We start from the raw sequence: 19,052 nt of genomic DNA on the forward strand, positions 1-19,052 counted from the left end.
CTTATCAAACTTTGGCGGGAAAAAGTAAACGGAGCTTGTTTTTCTCTACATTTCTCACGCGCTGACAATTGAAACTGGCAGTCTTGGTACACGCGACCCGGCAGTAGACGCCAGTGCTTTTCGCTAGGATAATATTGTTTTCTTATCTCCAGTGCAAAAGGCCTAGATTTAATATGAATGAAAAAGTGTGCTCGTTTACTTATGCCCTAACCTGTACATTCTCGTACATGCCAAAGAAAGAGCAGCAAAGAAATGCTAGCTGGAATAAAACAACTCAGTTTTCATACGGTATATTAACTTTTAGCATCCAATAGTGGCTTCCACTATGAGATACACTGTACTGGAGTGCTCCGGAGGAGGTGGAGAAATGGAGGGCGGTCGACTGCCTGGGGTTCTTTGACGTGCACTGACATGGCACACTACACAGGCGCTTCAGCTTCATTTTCATCGGAGCGCTGCCGTCGCTTCTATAATGGAATCTAGGTCTTTGGGCTCAGCAGTCAAGAGTCCTAACCACATTACCACCACTGGTGGGCATAACCCCGTTTCATTATTTGTATTAAGCCTTCAACAGATATTTACAAGGCAGCCAGTTCACCAAGTTCTGCTGCGACAAGGCGAGTATAATTAATTTAGAAGCTATCGGTGTTTATTAAACCGCTGCTTAGCAGTTTGGGCCGTGTCATAACAAGTAATGAAATCGGGTTGCGTCTGCGGTAAATACTAACAGCAAAAAGCTACTGCGTTCAACTGGTTTATCGTCGAGTTCTTTCTGAAATAGGCAAATAACAGTTGGGTTTCCTGGTTGTTGTACTAAGATTCCTTTAAAAGAAACGCAAAAGCCAAAGGTGAACCACTGTTGGCCAAAAATACAGGTCTTGCCTAAGCAAACTTCAGCGCAAGGCACATCGATATAGTTAAATCTGACGCAATGAAGTCAGGTTCAATCATCTGCATCCTTGTGCGCAAAATCAAAACGTAAGAAAAAACGCGGATTTCTCACATGTTAAAGGCAGCCCTCCCCCCTCCCTCCAAAAAAAAACAGAAAAAAGAAAAAAAAAACACGCATCTGCTGTGCATAAACAACGATTTACAGTTCGCAACCTGCATGGTAGACTTCCCTCGTATATTACGTCACTGAGGAAACAGTGCGGTCCAAATCACTGTAGTACTCTCAGGAGCAGGGACAAATGAGAATGTCGATGCACAGCACAAACCTACCTGCATAGTGGTAGAGCGCATTAACGACACAAATGAAGAACGCTCGCTCACAAACACGCATTCGACGCGGGGCACCCGTGCGACCCGCAGTCATCTGGCCGCTTGCGCCCATCAGATGGCGCCCGGCGTCGAGTAGCAGCGCGCTAGCAGCCTGCGTATGAGCGTAAAAAAATCTGGTCTATATGGTTGATCAGAAAGGGCCTAATTCGAAAGGGCCCAGTTTCGAAAGGGCCTAATTTTTCTGCTACTTTTGGTACCTGGACTTCTTAACAGGTCAGCACCACTACCAAGGTCACTACACTGTCGCGGCAACCAATCACCCTTTTTCAATAACTTTCATTTTCTGATGTTGCGCAGAGCTTATTCTTCCAATCTTGTGCAATGTTTCCAATTGGAGATTCGATCAATGTTCTAAGATTATTGTACTCGGCATACATAGGCAAGGGCATGTTATCTTTTTCATTTCGCTATGATTGGTATATGCTATGCTATGTTATGAAATCAATTTTGTAGATTGTATGTCCTTTTTTCTTTTATGAAACAAGGTCCTTATGCAAGGTACGTTGCTGGAGTAATTGGTGGTTGTCGAGCATTATTGAGTCGCAGCGCTTACGAGCACAAAAAGATGAGAGAGACATACATAACTGCGCTGAACTTTCAACTTTATCTATATAGTTGAAAGTTGAAAGCTCAGGGCACTTATGTGTGCCTCTCATCCTTTTTTCCTCGTCTGCCAACGCTAGACACCATGATGCAAGGTCCCCATGTTGCTCTGAGACTACAATATTCAATATTTTTAATAAAAAGCTAGAAAATTAAAAACAATCAATTTGCCTTTACAGGAGTAGGCTTTTGTGTACGCAAGGGGCTTAAGTTTTTTTCTTCATGTTTTTATTGGAAGAACCTTGTGTTTTCGTCTAAAGAATAACTCAGTTTGGATATGCGTGAATAATTAATAGGACACGTTGCTAATGATTGCAGAAATAATGAAATTCAGAAGCCCTATATTAGGATCACTTTAAATACACAGCTGGTGTTAAAGTACTCTACAAAAACAGGCTTTGTTTCAGATTTTTTCGTTTCGTGCTGCTTTCTTCACTAGAGTATTCTTTGTTACCTTTTTTGAGTTTAAGAAGATACTGGCTGCTTGGACGCCTCGTGACATCACCGCCTTGAGTAATTTGAAGGATAGGAAGTTTAGCTGTGTATCATGTTTTCATTTTTAATAGCGTTAAATGTGAGGCTTATTTTCCAATACTGCCAGTTATGTGTTAAATTCTGTAATTTTAAAGTGTCCTGATTTATTTCCGCAATGACTGAAATATAAAGAAATAGTTTCTGCCTAAGAATCGCCTACATCCGCTGTAAAGCGTTCTGCATTTCCCTCTTTGTCATACTTTTTCACGCACAAAAACGGCAATTTACCTATTTGTTGTCTGGGGATTAAGCGAAAATATATTAGCATAAAATAACTGCCTTGAAGCTTTCCTGTTTTTAATTTGTAAAGAAAGTATCCATGGCGACCCAAACCAAACTCATTATCATCCGCGTGAACTTCGAGTAGCCAAGATATATTGTAAAATTTGCACGTCAAAACGACCGTTGCTTATATGTGGAGTTGTAATCATGATAACACAGTGGCGATAGTTGTTTGTTTCAACTGGGAATTAAGCCCACGTTCTGAAGCCTTGCGCACCAAGAGATCTGAACAGCAGGCCGAGAGACATCTTGAACCCATCAACTTTAACTTTGGAGCTCGCACGACGAGGTGGATATATAGAGCGTTCATTCGCGGCCTATATATAGGGGGGCGCCGGGGAGAAAATTGCTTTCCTTTGACATACTCGTTACTGGTAAGTATTTAACTTTCAGCTTACTAGAAGTAAATTTGCCTTCGTCGATTACAACAGAGCGGCACAAAGAGTGCAGTAAAGTCCTTGCTGGACGAGGCGCAAAGTAGGAGACGATTGTAGCATTTCGGATAGGATATACTTTACCAGACAGCAGCGATTTCGGATAGGATAAACTTTACCAGACTGTAGCAATATTTAGCGGAAGAGTGCAAAGGCCCCGAAAAAAATAAGGGATTCACCTTCCAATTCTATCCCAGACTATAACTTTGTCTGCTTTACTGAGGCTTGGAAATGGGCCATGCACGGGGGCCGCATGGCCCCCGTGCATGGCCATGTGGCCTTGGCCCCCGTGCATGGCCATGTGGCCTTGTGGTAGAGCATCCGCCTTCTGGGGTGAAATTCTTGGGAAAAGGGGTCACGGCCCAAATAGTTGCGCCGATGTGGCAGTGATTCGTTCCGCCATCGGACAACAATAAGTCCGCCTTGCGCGGCAACAGCCCATTATGTGGCCCTTTTTTTTTTTTTCGTTTTGTTTTTTTAGGACTGCTGCAGCTGAGGCTCTAAGGGAGCACTTCAGGTGAGGGTCAAAGGAAGTACCTTTGCAAGACAAACAGAACCACCTTTGCAGGCTGCGAGGTTCGAAACTGGGTTTGGGCCCACTGCGGAGGAGGGGCGCGCAGCGGGGTTTACGGAGCTTCTCCCAAACGCACACCCCTGTAAAAGCCGAGCACCAGGCCGGGGGACGCTTGTACCCATTTTTACCGGTGGGTGTCCGGCGGTGGGTTTCGAACTGACCACCTCCCGCAGCCGAGACGGGCGCTGTCATGTGGACATAGTGGGAAAGTTACCTAAACGTCCAGTTTCTTTCCTTTTATACTTCTTGATTGCTTCAGTGCAGGGAGTCTCTATGTTTACACCTGTTTTGTTTTGTTTTTTGGTCTTTCAGGTCCATCTTATTGCCCGGTGAGCTTTGACTAACACGCCGAATGAGACGATTTCGAAACGGGGCGGATATACTGCCTGCTTTAAACAGGCACTAAAGTTTACGAGAGAAAAGAACGGCTAGTTTAGGTCGCTTCATATTGTTCCCTCCCACGAGAAGGAGGCGGAACTACGCTGCATACTGTAGTATACTACTAGGACTACAGATCTTGCTAAACCGTAGATGGGAGAGGGTGTGAAGGAATGGTCGCCATAAATTGTAAGTGACAGGACTGAGACAATAACCACTGCCTAAACCATACAGAAGTTCGGGTTGCAGGTTGCACGTTAGAAACAAACAAAGTAATTATGGCTAGCGGATGTAAAGGGAGGGAACGCGTTGGAAATCATGTAGCGGACAGAAGCACCTACTGGCCGTCTGGCGCCCCTGGACGCAGCTGGGGCATGTTGAGCAACATTAAAGTGAACAGTTTAGTCGCAATGCATATACCTTTCCTCAAACAATGCGGGCTTGGTCACAAGTCATGCTGGGCACACAATGTACATCTTTTAAAAGTACTTGATAACATGTCCATCTGTTATCCGTTCTTTATTTTTGCCTAGGATGGTGCTAATTTTCGTAACCATGTCAGCGCAAAATTTTTGGCTTCTAGTCTAAACTTCACGCAATACCCTGCCAATGATGAATTCCTTGCCGGTAACTGGCAGAGTTTCACTGGAATCTGTATGTTTTCTTAAGTTGAAACACATACAAAAAAAATATGTCTATCGCTTGTCTTTTTTCTCTTGCAGCGTTGACGTGATGTTCTTGCGCCGTCTTCGTAACCATCAGTGTGGATTGATGAATACGTTCAAGCGAACACATTAAGGCAGGTTATTGATATGCGGAGCATTCCGAATGCCACGCTTCTTCGCCATATTTGCAAAGAAACGCTAGGCCCGGCTTTACAAGGAAACCCTTTTGTAAACCTCACCTCCCACTAAAGAGGCAGGAGCAAATTGTTTTCGCATAATTTCAAGACAGGGCACCAACGCACTTTTCACCCATCTACTCCGGATAGAATAGAGCAGCCCCGATTTCGATTGAAGACAGAGTGCATCACATTCTACCCTGTACAATAAAACTAATTTGACAAATTGGATCCAGCACCATTACCTTGAATGATTAAACGTAGCGGCTTTCGCCAAGTTTTTGTAATGACCCCCGATGTTGCATTATAAATGGGAAGCACGTCCTCAGAGCACTGCTTTATAACGCTCAAAAGGCTCCTATTCGTTTCTCTCATTAACGGCTAAATACTCTATTAGGAATATTATAAAAATTTGCATTCGCATATTTTAGAAATCAGGGTCCCTCCTAAGCTTTTGTTTAAGACCAAACTCTACAAGTGCCTTTACCCCAGCTTGGAATAGCACTTGACAAGGGTTGAAGATCACAATTCCCCTTATTGAAACGTTCACTCGGTTCGCGAAATGAGGCTCCACCAGAGCCCTTGTGCAGTGATCTTTCAAGCTGCGTAGCCGTCTTTTTTCTCGCTCTCTGCCCTTGATTCGCACCGCCTAGTAATCGCGCAACTTTTCACAAAATTCCAGCTGAAACTATTAAGGCTTTAATATATTATTACTGTAAGATCCGTACACGCCCCAAACACATGATTCGCAGAAGCCAGAACGCTTTATTTAGGTGCTAATTTATTACTCGCTGCAACAACAAATATCCCCGGTCTATGCGTTTCCCACAATGCTCCATTGCGGATGTAAGTGTTGGACCTCCAATGACGAATAAATTGATTACATATAATTACTATTTTGTCGTCATGTTCCTGGGTAATGATTGACAATTCTGGAGTGCAGTGAAGCCGACGTTTCGGCTTAACGAACAACAAACACTATCGACTACATGCAGTTAGTCACTGATAGACAATAGAAATAAGGAATTTTATTGCCTGCAGTTAGCGGGCTGTTTATTTAACAAACTTAGATGCAGCCCTGTTAACACCCAATAATACAGGATTTACCTAGAACGTGATAGTAACCATTGATAAGGCCACATCATCCCCCTTTCGCCTGCCAGGGGCGCAACGCGATCGGCAACCCCGATTAGTGCTTGCCATTTCCTCTATCAAAATGCAAGAAACACTCGACGCAGCCTACGCGTGACCACTATGGAGGAGTTTCGCTTCTCCGCAGTTGGAATATTTTGTAATAATCGAAAATCAGCGGAATCCTAAAAGCCAATATCTTGAAGCTCGGATGCTCAGGATATTCCTGAAAAATTCAATAGTTTGTTAATACGACATCCTCTTTGTTTCGAGTTTAAACTTTCAAACGTTTCACAGTAGCTAAGGAACCTCAATATCTTTAACGCAATGTCGTTTTAAGGTCTCCTTCGGTAGAATATCCGGCTCCGGAGTCGGCACCGTCAATAAGATTCATTCATGCATCATACTCCTATAACATCAGCGTTTCATCTCTAAAAGCAGAATCCGGTTTATCAACACTTTTATGTCGGCGTCGCATTTCCAGCCTTTCATTGTATCACAAGTTGTTTTTTTCATCCCTTAATCCAGCACCTTACGTCACAGCAGCAGCACGCGTATCCTATCGAACAAGCCATCTGCTTCGAGATGCGCGCCCGCGCGCGGACCCCCACTTTCACTGCTTCATTTTCTTCTGAACCGCCAAAGACTAGAACGGCCTTCCCCACGAAATCGCTGCTACCACTTGCCCATTTTCGTTTCTGCAAATTGTATCTGACCATTTTTGTCAAAAATTACTTACCATTATACTTACTGTTTGTATAAGAACCCACCCCATGTGTAATGCCCCCATGGGGGACATTTAAGGTAAGAAACGGAACTGAACTTAACTGAAATATCACAGGCCGCGTGTGGTGGCGATTGCAGCTGAAATGGCCGAACACTGGTTGTTCTGTCTGATTGGCTGAGGGCTGTCTGACGTCACGCGGCAACTTGTCATGGCAGATTTGGCAGGAGCTGCCTACTCGGGCACCTTCTTAAATATGGGCGGCCGAGATCAAACTCAGACTGCCAGGACCTTTTCATTCCGAGCCGTTAGGCTTAGATCACGTAGGCCCGTTCGTGCGTCTTGGATAAGCGGGACTTTATCTAAATCTATGTCGGCCATACTTTCAAATAGTACTATTTGCTAAAGAATATGTGTATGTTCACAGGGGTCACGTAGATGAAGCTGGCATAAGACTGGAAATAATTAAATAAACATGGGAGCGGATCTTGCCCTGCCGTGGCTATAGTGCGGCTTACGATATGTTGATAAAGAAGATGTGTAAGAAAGAACAAATTAATGATTGGTTTGATTTCTTTTAAGGTGTTTAACGTCCCAAAGTGACTCAGGCTGTGAAAGACGCCGTAGTGGCGGGCTCTGGAAATATAGAACACCTGATGTTCTTTAACTTGCAGTGACATTGCACAGCACACGAGTGCCTTAGTATTCAACTCCATTGGAAACCGGTCGCTGTGGCCGGATTTCGCTTCCGCGTTCGTGGGTACAGCAGTCATGCTCCCTATCCACTGCACCACTGTTGCGGGGTACAAGACCTTTTTAGGATGGCTGCTTAGTAGTGCTATTAGCAGTACTATTTTAAAAAGGAGAAATCAAGAGTTTAGTAGCTAGACAACTACGAAAGTCCATCTACGCGAACGAGGATCCATGAAGGGAGTCTGCAAACGGATGCCTTTAACGCTGTCTTGTATTAACTTTAAAGACGGAGCTCAAGTGTCTCAACAACTTTATCGAACTTCGTGGCTGGTGGTGATGATGACGCTTTCTGCCCCTCTGGCCAGGGAGGTTCGGAATTGAAGTTTTGTTTCTCCTTAAAGAGTACCTCTTATGCTGCGAGGCATCATGCCCAAAGCCTGATATACTGCTAGGAGTATTATGTAGGAACGGCAAATGATTTGCATGATAATATGCTTGAAGCGAAAGCAACCCGAACCATCCCAGATTAATTTTGAAAGGCTATAATCTACAAGCCCCTAGTGCAACTCATTAGCGAAAGTATTCTGTAGCGAGAAAATTCGAGAGGCGCTTAAAACTCGAACAGCTGAATTGCCTATTAGAGTTGGAAAGCACAACGCCATGTGCATTTCATCTCTCACCCCCTTTGTTTCTTTTTCTTTTGCCCTGTAAACGTCTCTAAATGGCAAGCCTAGCCTGGATAAGACAAATTTACAGTTAACGTTAGCTCAGGGGCCACAACAGACTGAGCCTAATCCCGTTAAAACTACTCTGGCGGTAATGTCACAGGCAATGTCACAGCACAAGGATCAGACAGAAGCTGTTGTTTTACCTGCCGCCTCCGATGCTGAGTGGCCTGCTCTGCCATCAAAGGCCATCGCCAGGCCTCATCCAAGTTTAGTTGCCGCACGTGCTAAAAATTCCGACAACCCTGACAGCCAACAGGTGAAAGAAATGCTGAAACAGCTTGTTTGTTCAATGCGGGTGCTGCTCTCTAGCATCAACACGCAAACAGCAAAGTTCGCTGTTCAGTTTTTGAACGCATTTAAGCCGCTCTTGGCGGCTTTGCAATAATTCACAATGGCGCAACAAACTAACGCCACCTCTGTGACGATGCACTTGCGCCGCAGTGTAGTGATGCAATGAAATGCCCGAGGCCTGCGTGGTCGGCTGAGTGACTTCCGACAGCGGATACAGAAGCACCGCTTTTCTGTGATAGTAATCTGTGAGCCCAACATGCCGGCTGCTTTCCGCCTTTCTGGATATGTTCTGCTAAGGTCTCGAGAAGCAGACGAACCAAGCAAAGTACTGGTGTGTGTACGCCAAGACATTGCACACGTCCGCCATGCTCTACAACCTCATAACACGAATCACTACATTTGTTTGACGTTATCCCTGAAAGAACGAGTATGCTCTGTAATTGGCGCTTATATTTCACCGAGGGATGGCTTGGATAAGTCATATCTATTTTCAACAGTCCAGTGTTGTGCAGCTCCTCATATTATTGTGGGTGACTTTAATGCTCACCATCCTCAGTGGGGTAGTGCTATAATGAGCAATCCAGGAAGAGACCTGGCAGCCTTTATGCATACCCAAGATCTCGTCACTATAAATGACGGCTCACTGACGTTTCTACGCGGAACAACCTACAGCAGCTGCTTGGATGTGGCGTTTGTTTCCAGAAGCCTCCATCCCTCTGTTTCTTGGTGTAGTGACATGAAAACGTATGGGAGCGATCACATACGAACGTACATATGCATAAAGTGGTTCGCACCTGCCACTTCATCTCGTGTGCAATACACAGACTGGCCCGCCTTTAGGGCATCGGTGGAGACTTCCAACGTCGACCTCCAGTCACCATCTCAAATAGAGGGCCTCATTACTTCCTCTCTTGGTGGGAACACTCGATATGTTCGTGTGCCGGCGTCGGTGTCCAGCATCGACGTGGAATTCGAGCGGCTTCGTGCGGTCCGTCAGCGGGCTGAAAGGAAGTACAGGAGAACGAAATCCCCGCAAGATCTCGTACTTTCTCGCAAAGCTAAACGACAAGTTTTAGCCACCTGGAGGGGTTAGGACGACAACGTTGGAGGCAGTTCTGCTCATCACTGGATGCCCGTAAGCCCCTGTCGCGTTTCTGGCATGTTGCGAGAAGCTTGCGCACACCTCCGCAAGAAAGGCAGCCTTTTCGTGTCCTGGCCTTTTATCGACGCCGCAATGAATTCGACGTAGCTGAGGATTTTTGCAAAATGGGTGTAAGCACAAACTAGCCACAGTTACCAATTTCAGAGGTTTTAGCGCCAACTTCGCCGAATTATCAATACGACTTGCCCTTTCCAATAGCTGAATTAGGCGCCACGCTTGCTTCTTTTCGGCATTGATCTGCACCTGGTCCTGATGGGATTACTTATTCATCATTATCAAACCTAGGAAAGTATGGTAGAACTGCCCTACGTAAATATTTCAATGATATATCGGCTTCTAGTACTGTTCCTGAACCCTGGAAGATTAGCCGCCTGGTTGCTTTTTTGAAGCCTGGAAAGCCCGCTTTCGAACTTACCTCATAGCAACCAATTGCCCTGGCAAGCTGTGTTGGAAAAGTTATAGAGAGAATGGTGCTGGCAAGACTTGAGTGTTTTTAGAGAGTAATGATTTTATCCGAACATGATGACTGGATTTCGCCGGGGACGCTCTTCCATCGACATTGTCATCGACCTTGTGGCGACAATAGAACACGAAAAGCGTCACCGTCGACTAGTAGCTGCTGTCTTTTTAGATATAAAGGGGCATATAACAACGTCCTCCATGATGCTATTCTTGATGGACTTGACGACGTGGGAGTTGGTGGCCGGCTGTACTTGTGGATTGTGAGCTATCTCAGTGTCCGGTCTCTTTACATGACTACGCCTGAAGGAGATACTAGCCGCTATCAGGTCGATCGTGGAGTTCCACAGGGAGGAGTCCTCAGCCAAACTTTATTTAACGTTGCGCTAATTGGCCTGGTGAGTGAACTGCCAAGTAACATTCACATCAGTGCATATGCTGACGTCATGTGCATCTGGGCTTCTGGTTCGACGGTTCGAGATTGCAACGAGCTGTGTCATCGACATCGATATACCTACGGCGTCAAGGTTTATTCTTAGCGGCAGAAACGTGTGCAGCGATCGCATTTACGGGAAAATGTGTCAGCCGCTACAAGATTACTTTTTATGGAGTCGTAACACCGTGCGTATCCAGCCCCAGATTCTCGGGGGTAATTATTGACCACCGACTATCTTGGTCGAAACATATTAGTATGGTGAAGAAAAGACTAATTAATTTTTGCCATGTTCTTCGTTTCATAGCTGGAATGAAATGGGGACCAACTGAGCGCTCCTTAATACGGCTTTACGAGACTCTGTTTGTTGGCTACATCCGGTACAGTCTCCCAGTACGCTCTAGTTTGAGCATTTCCTGCTTGCGGACATTAGAAAGTGTGCAAGCGCAGGCACTGAAAATATGCCTTGGACTGCCCAGACGCACCTCTAACAAAGGCACAATTGAAGAGGCATGTGCTCGCCCGATATACATATACTTGTCACACGAACCATTTCGTGTATATTTACGAGCACTTACTAGACACCGTTTTCACCCACTCAGCACGATTCTGGATGTGCGGCCGGACTGCAGTTTTACAAGTGCACTACGCTGCCATCACTCGCAAGTACCGACAGAATATGCCCTCCCATATCGTCCCGCCCAACCACCTTGGACGATGGATGAACCTTTGGTGCACCTTCGTGTTCCCGGAATACTAAAGAAATCAATGGTGCCACTTAGTGGGCTCAAACAGCTTACTCTGGCGCACATCAGGTCAGAATATGCTAATTATATTCTAATTATATTCACATATACACCGATGGATCTGTGTCAGCACAGGCATCCACTGCAGCTGGGGTCATACCAGCTGAAACAACGACTCTACATTTCCTTTTGGGACATACTTCAACCTCAACCGCTGCTGAACTTGTAGCCATTCGGGAATCTATTCGCTACATATGGGGGGGACCACCTCAAAAATGGTGCATATTCACAGACTCAAAGACTGCATTGGAAATTTTTTATAACTTCTTACGCCACACTGCCTAGCAGTCCCTGGCACTAAACATTATGGAGCTCCTCACATCTGCCCAAGTCAAGATAATGCTTCAATGGATCCCTGCCCACTGCGGGCTCCATGGAAATGAACAGGCCGATGTTGAAGCGAAAAACGCACTCAGCAATGGCCTCCAAACAGCTGTGCCTTTTTCGAGAGCGGATACGACATGCCTTCTTACGAGTTGCATGAAGAATGCTACAACAGCTTACTGGGCCCATCCAGAAGCCCGACACATTCGTCTATAAAGGCTCGATCGAACATTGAAATTTTATGTTCCGCGTGATATTCCGCGTCATCAGGCATGCTTACTGCGTAGACTTCGTTTAAACGTGGCTTTCACGCGCGAGTACTTGCATTTAATTGTACAGGTGGACTCGCTGGAATGTTAGACTTGTGGCATCCCAGAGACTGTGGACCAGATAATATTGGTGTGCCATATATATTGTTGGTGTATACGGACGAAACCCAGTCGAAAAATGTACAGAAAAGTTTCTGTTGTTACGACAGAATTTCTGTGCGGTTTTTGACAGAAAACTTGTTGTGACAACAGAACTTTCTATAGTAACATCAGAGCTTTCTGTAGTTACAGCAGAAAAGTGCGACAGAACTACAGACAACAGAGAGCTAATACAGAAAAACTACAAAACTATAGAAAAATACTGCAGGACTACAGGAAAATCTGACGTTCACGACAGAACTGCAGAATATTCTGTCGTATTTTTGACATGGTTCTGTAGTTTTTTTCGACTCGGAAAAAGTGTGCTAGCCGCTTCCTTGAAGCGTTTGGACAAGAGGCATTTGTCGGAGGAACTACTGCAGGGCGCTTGACAGAACAAGAGAAAGGGTGTCCAGGCAGTGCGTGCCATTTGCCATTTTTTGTGGGCCAGCGGGCTTGATTCGCGCTTGTGAGGCAAGCTGCTGTCTCTGTATATATATTTCTATGCCTTCTCCCACATCGTCAGCCACCATGATCTGCTTTCTTCTCCCCTTCCCCAGTGCAGAGTAGCAGGCCAGATTTGAATTATTCCGGCCAACTCTCTGCTTTTCCTTTCAATAAAAGCATCTATGTTTTTTTTTGGCCGTAAGCTAGGCACGATGATGAACCCAAAGAGCCCTCATGGTAATGAAGTGCGGTGACACAGAATGAAATTGAAGCTTCTGAAAATAAAAAAAAGCATTTTCTTTTGCAGTACTTCGTAACAACTAACTGTTTGAAGCACTGTGTTATTGCTACAGTATTGACAGAATCAGTTTTGTCGTGTAGCAAAAGGAACATTAGAGGAAGCTAATTCACTCTTAAGCTCACGTACCATAAAAGAAGAGAAATATTTGTGTTTCCGGAGAAAGGTTTCGATTCCGCTTTCAATTGGCTAAATAGCACGTTCATTGTGTGTCTGTAGCAGGTGCGTAGCGCGCGTTCTTGAAAGTAACGAAAGTTATTAGCAAAGATGACTGAATATTGGCGTAAGCTATGTAACAAATAAAATGAAAACACTGCATTTGATAAAATCCTGGGAATTTCGAACAAGTTTAACCTGATCCCTCCCTTCCGATCTATGCGCAGAAAAGGGCAACTGAAAAAGGTGTGCAAGGTGAAATAGCATGTTTAATATATCGACTTTTTGGAGAGTAACATGATGTGCAGCTGTAGCCTTACGGCCTATGCATATGTAATTGAAAGCAGAAATTCATTTCACAGCGACTGTCAAGGCTATAGTGAACAAAATAGTGTCCGTGCTGCAGTTTAGCCCTCTGCCATTTGCCTTATATTGCTTATTATTCCTTTTTTAAGCTGCAATTCAGACGTCGATGTCCTCTTCACATGACTAGCCTAGATCCGATGCAAGCATGTAAGGATAACGCGTGGTTGAACAACATATAATAACTAAGGCAAATTGGAACTCAACAATGGCACACTGTGTCGAGTATTCGCATCGTCGTCAACTGAAGGGATTGCTCGGAACGTATTTTCCAAAGACACATTATGTATTTCCTATACTGAGCGAATTCGCAGACAGTCATACGCTGACTTGATCGCGGCTCTCGAGTGTTTTGGGAAAAGCTTTCCCACCATTGGCTCAATAAAGCATGTTGACGGGCTTGTTGGTTTAACATTTTTTTTAAAATTGGAAAAAGGCACTGGCGCAAAAAATGAATGCCCACAATCGAAAGAGACGAGGGGGCAACGGAGAGGCGCCTGTCCGTTGTCCTCTCGTCTCTCTCTTTTATGTGTGGTACTTTTTTGCGCCAGGGTTTTTTCCCAGTTTTTAAAAGACCATTGGCTTGTAGAATAACAGATTGGTTATCATGGTGAGCTAGCGCGTGCGCGAGTGGCGAAGATTAGACTGTGCAGCGAACCGCTATACTGTGGTTTCTGTGATTTTTCACCGCTTGTGTTTGATCTTCACATCAAGTCGATGCCGTGCCGAGTCAAAAACAAAAATCAGTCCTTAAAGTATACGGCCTCAAGCTGCGCTTGGTTGAGAAGTACACTAAAGGTAATGGCCATTATAAACGATATGGAAACTGCTCGAGCCAACACGTCACGTGTGTCTATTACGTAATTCAGCTGAATCGAGTCAAGGCCAGCAGGGTTAAGAAAACTATGGGGCTTGTGACCTATGCACGCTTTCGTCGTACCCGATGTTATTATAGCGCAGGTACAGATTGTTTTGTAGAAAGCCCATTCGGACTTTAGTTTTTCACTGCCTGTAATGAAGTGTGGGACACTAATAATTGACTAGGGGACTGATTCGATGCAAGCACGCGCAAGCACACTCTCAGAATTTCGCAGCAGTCTCAAATTTGCACCGTTTCTCGCATGGTAGAGAGCCGCACTATTAAATACTCTTATTAGGTGACGTCAGTAGTAAGCTGTCAGAAAAGAGCTCTTTTGGGCTGGACACTGATGCCCGAATTCACAAACGCCCCTGGACTCGACGCTCACCTTCCAGTCGGTACAGTGTCGAAAACAGTCGTTCCTCCAATTCAGTCCTGATCGGGAATCAAGGATGATCCTCGGCCTTTCGTCCGACAAGGTTTCCTCAATCATGCACTCGAAGTAGCAAAAATGGCGTATGGGGATGAGATTAAGGCCGCAATTTGGCACGAAAACTGCGTAATGCTACGCGTACGGCTAATTTTTTCTTGTTGCGTCTTCCGCACAGAATTCGCAAGTACCCTAGACGTTTACCTGTAGTGCCAGTATAAACCATGTTCTGATAGCTGTATGAACATCATCATCATCATCATCATCAGCCTGATTATACCCACTGCAGGGCGAAGGCCTCTCCCATATTTCTACACTTAACCCGGTTCTGTACTAGCTGCGTCCACTTAACCCCTGCGAACTTCTTAATCTTATCCCCCCACCTAACTTTCTGCCGCCCCCTGCTACGCTTTCCTTCCCTTGGAATCCAGTTTGTTACCCTCAGCGACCATCGGTTATCCTCTCTTCGCACTACATCTCCTGCCCATGTCCATTTCTTCTTCCTAATTTCCACTAAAATGTAGGTAACTTGAGTTATTTTTCTGACCCACTCTGCACGCTTTCTATCTCTTAATGTTACCCCTACCATTTTTCGTTCCATAGCCCTCTGGGTTGCCCTCAACTTAAGTAGAACTCTCTTGGTAAGCCTCCATGTTTCAGCCCCATAAGTGAGTACAGGCAAGATGCAACTGTTGTATACTTTCCTCTTGAGCGATACCGGTAAGCTGCTAGTCATAATCTGCGAGTGCTTGCCAAATGCGCTCCATCCCAATCTTATTCTTCTTGTTATTTCCTTTTCATGGTCCGGATCTGCGGTTACTACCTGTAATAAGTAGACATATTCGCCTTCTACTTCCAGTATTTCGCTACCTAATGTAAACTGCTGTTCCTTCCCGAGGCTGTTGAACACTACCTTAGTCTTCTGCATATTGATTTTCAAGCCTACCTTTCTACTTTTCCTGTCTAGGTCATCAATCATTATTTGCAGTTCATCTCCCGAGTTGCTTAGCAAGGCAATGTCATCAGCAAATCGCAGATTACTGAGGTATTCTCCATCTACCCTTATCCCTAACTGCTCCCATTCCAAGTCTCTGAATACTTCCTCTAAACAAGCTGTGAATAGTACTGGGGAGATTGTGTCTCCTTGCCTAACACCTTTCTTTATGGGAATTTTGTTACTTTCTTTATGCAGAACTATGGTTGCTGTGCAGCCACTATATATATCTTCCAGCACTTTTACGTACGGCTCGTCTACCCCGTGATTTCGCAATGCCTGCATCACCGCCAAGGTTTCAACTGAGTCAAATGCTTTTTCGTAATCAATGAATGCTATGTATAAGGGCTGGATATATTCCGAGCATTTTTCTATCACCTGATTGATGGTATGGATATGATCGATAGTGGAGTACCGTTTCCGAAACCCTGCTTGATCCTTTGCTTGATTGCAGTCTAAGGTTGTCCTGATTCTATTAGCGATTACCTTAGTAAATACCTTATACGTAACAGACAGTAAGCTGATTGGTCTGTAATTTTAAGGTCCTTAGAGTCCCCTTTCTTGTGAATGAGGATAATGTTTGCATTCTTCCATGGTTCCGGTACCGTCGATGACACCAGGCACTGCGTATACAGGGTGGCCAGTTTTTCTAGCACGATATCCCCCCCGTCCTTCAGCAAATCTGTAGTTATCTGATCCTCTCCAGCTGATTTCCCCCTTTTCATAGTTTCTAGTGCTTTCTTGACCTTGTCCTTTGTCACTGGTGGAACGTCTGACTGTTTTTGACTACCGCCAATCTCAATACGGTCCTGACTACTTTGGCTACTGTAGAGATCTGTATAGAACTCCTCGGCTACTTTGACTATCTTGTCCATATTAGTGATGACGTTGCCCGCCTTGTCCCTTATCGCATACATCTGGTTTTTGCCTATGCCCAATTTCTTCTTTACCGCTTTAAGGCTTCCCCCGTTCTTTACAGCATGCTCAATTTTCTCCAAGTTATACTTCCTTATATCGGCCACCTTGCGCTTATTGATTAGCTTTGATATCTCGACCAATTCGATCTGGTCTGTTGGATTTGAAGTTTTCATACTCTGGCGTTTCTTAATCAAATCTTTCGTCTCCTTAGACAGCTTACCGGTATCCTCTCTAACTATCCTACCGCCTACTTCTACCGCGCACTCAGTAATGATATCTCTGAAATTATTGTTCCTGGCCTCTAGGGTAATGTCGCCATCCTCAGTTACAGCTGAATACCTATTCTGTAGCGAGATCCTGAACTCTTCTGCCCTCCCCCTCACCGCTAATTCGTTCATGGGTTTCTTTCTTACTAATCTGTTGCGTTCCTTCTTCCGATTTAGGCTAATTCGTGACCGTACCATCCTGTGGTCACTGCATCGCACTTTCCCGATTACCTCTACATCTTGCATAATGGCGGGGGTTGAACACATTATGAAGTCGATTTCATTTTTAGTCTCTCCGTTATTACTTTTCCATGTCCATTTCCGGTTCTTCCGTTTGCTGAAGAAAGTATTCATGATTCGTAAGTTATTGCGCTCTGCAAACTCAGCTAGTAACTCCCCTCTGCTATTCCTAGAACCAATGCCATAGTCACCTACTGCCTTGTCTCCTGCCTGTTTTTTCCCTACCTTGGCATTGAAGTTGCCCGTTAGTACAGTATACTGCGTCTTTATTTTTCGGATTGCCGCTTCTACATCTTCATAGAAGCTTTCAACTGCCTGGTCATCATAACTGCATGTAGTTGCATAGGCCCGTACAACCTTCAGTTTATACCGCTTATTAAGCCTAATTACGATGCCTGCAACCCTCTCATTAATACTATAGAATTCATCTATATTACCCGCTATATACTTATTGACAAGGAAACCTACTCCTAGTTGTCGCTTCTCTGGTAAACCTCGATAACACAGTACATGCCCATCCTTCAGTACAGTATATGCCTCATTCGGCCTCCTAACCTCACTAAGCTCTATGACATCCCATTTCATGCACTCTAGTTCCTCTAACAGCACTGCTAAACTAGCTTTACTGGCTAGGGTTCTAGCATTAAACGTTGCTAGGGTCAGTTTCCAATGGCGGCCTGTCCAGGGGAGCCAGGCTTTCTTAGCACCCCCTGCTGCGTCACAGGTCTGACCGGCGCCGTGGCCAGTTGTTCCGTAGCCGCTGGTGACTGAGGGCCGGGGTTTTATGGAGCTTATCATAGGAGGTTGTGGCCAATTACAGCACCAGGGTGGCCAACTCCTGTTCTGGTGAGGGAGTGCGTTGCCGGAGGTGTTCACCGGCATCAGGTCGCATCCGAAACCTGTTTATGCAATTCCATCGACACGCGGATTTTTTTTCATCCGGTGGAGAATTGCGCATCGGGATTTGAACCCCGGTCCTCTTGCATGCGAGGTGGATTTTCTACCGCTACACCACCGCTGCGCCTTGTTCACCGCTGCGCTGTATGAACAAGGCGGCAGTAAAAAACGGCTGGAAAAGCTTTCACGTCTGGCAAGAGGTCATGCTGGTGGCGTATGTTTTACGCAGAACATACGGTGGCTAGATTATTCGGTGTGCCGACCTGTGGAGTTCACGTACAAATTTCTTTAATGACGCGACGGTGGCGCCATCAGAGAACACCCGTCTCGCGAACGTTGCCTCCCACTGTCACCAGGTACGATTTGAAGCGACGCGCTGCACTCTTTTCAAGTGCAAATGGGCTTATTCGAAAGAACGGCATTCCAAGAATTAGGAAGTGACTTGGAAATGTTACTGCGGAAAAATAACGGTGTTTAAAGCTGTATGTTACGTTCAGCTTTTTTTTTTTTGCATCCCCTATATTTAAGGTAAGCAAATACAAATGTCGATGCATTACTTGCTTGTTCTTGATATTTTTTTTAAATGCCTCGTTCCATCATTAGACCATGTCCAAATATAATAAAATAGTACTGAACGTTGATGGCGGATAAAGAAAGCGATTGAACGTGCAAGCTTGTTTTCTAATATGATGTCAACCTGAACTACAGAAAGAGCAGTAAATGAAATGCATACCTTAATGGCTTTGAGACAAAAAAATCACATATACAAAAAACAATCCCGTGCGTCGTTCGGAGCGTGCGCCTCAACATGAGATATTTCGTTTCGCGAATTTTCACACCTTGCATCAGCCACTGCACAGACGTTGGCTCGGACCACCGGCGGTTAGTGCTTTGGGAGTTTACCAGGCTTTTACTAGGCCAATATTCTGCCCATTTTTTTTTTGCAAGTCACAAACGCGCAAGCAGCGAAATCGCGACTTGTCATGTATGTAATTAGTGTCAGGCAAGCACAAGTCAACGCTATCAAGTGAACATGGGGGACATTTCGATACCACGTGTACATGAACCTGAAGCTACTGCCTCGTTCAGCATTGCCTCA

This window comes from Amblyomma maculatum, chromosome 10 (genome assembly GCF_055883805.1).
Source record: "Amblyomma maculatum isolate TAMU_Amacu chromosome 10, ASM5588380v1, whole genome shotgun sequence".
In the NCBI taxonomy this organism is placed as follows: Eukaryota; Metazoa; Arthropoda; class Arachnida; order Ixodida; family Ixodidae; genus Amblyomma; species Amblyomma maculatum.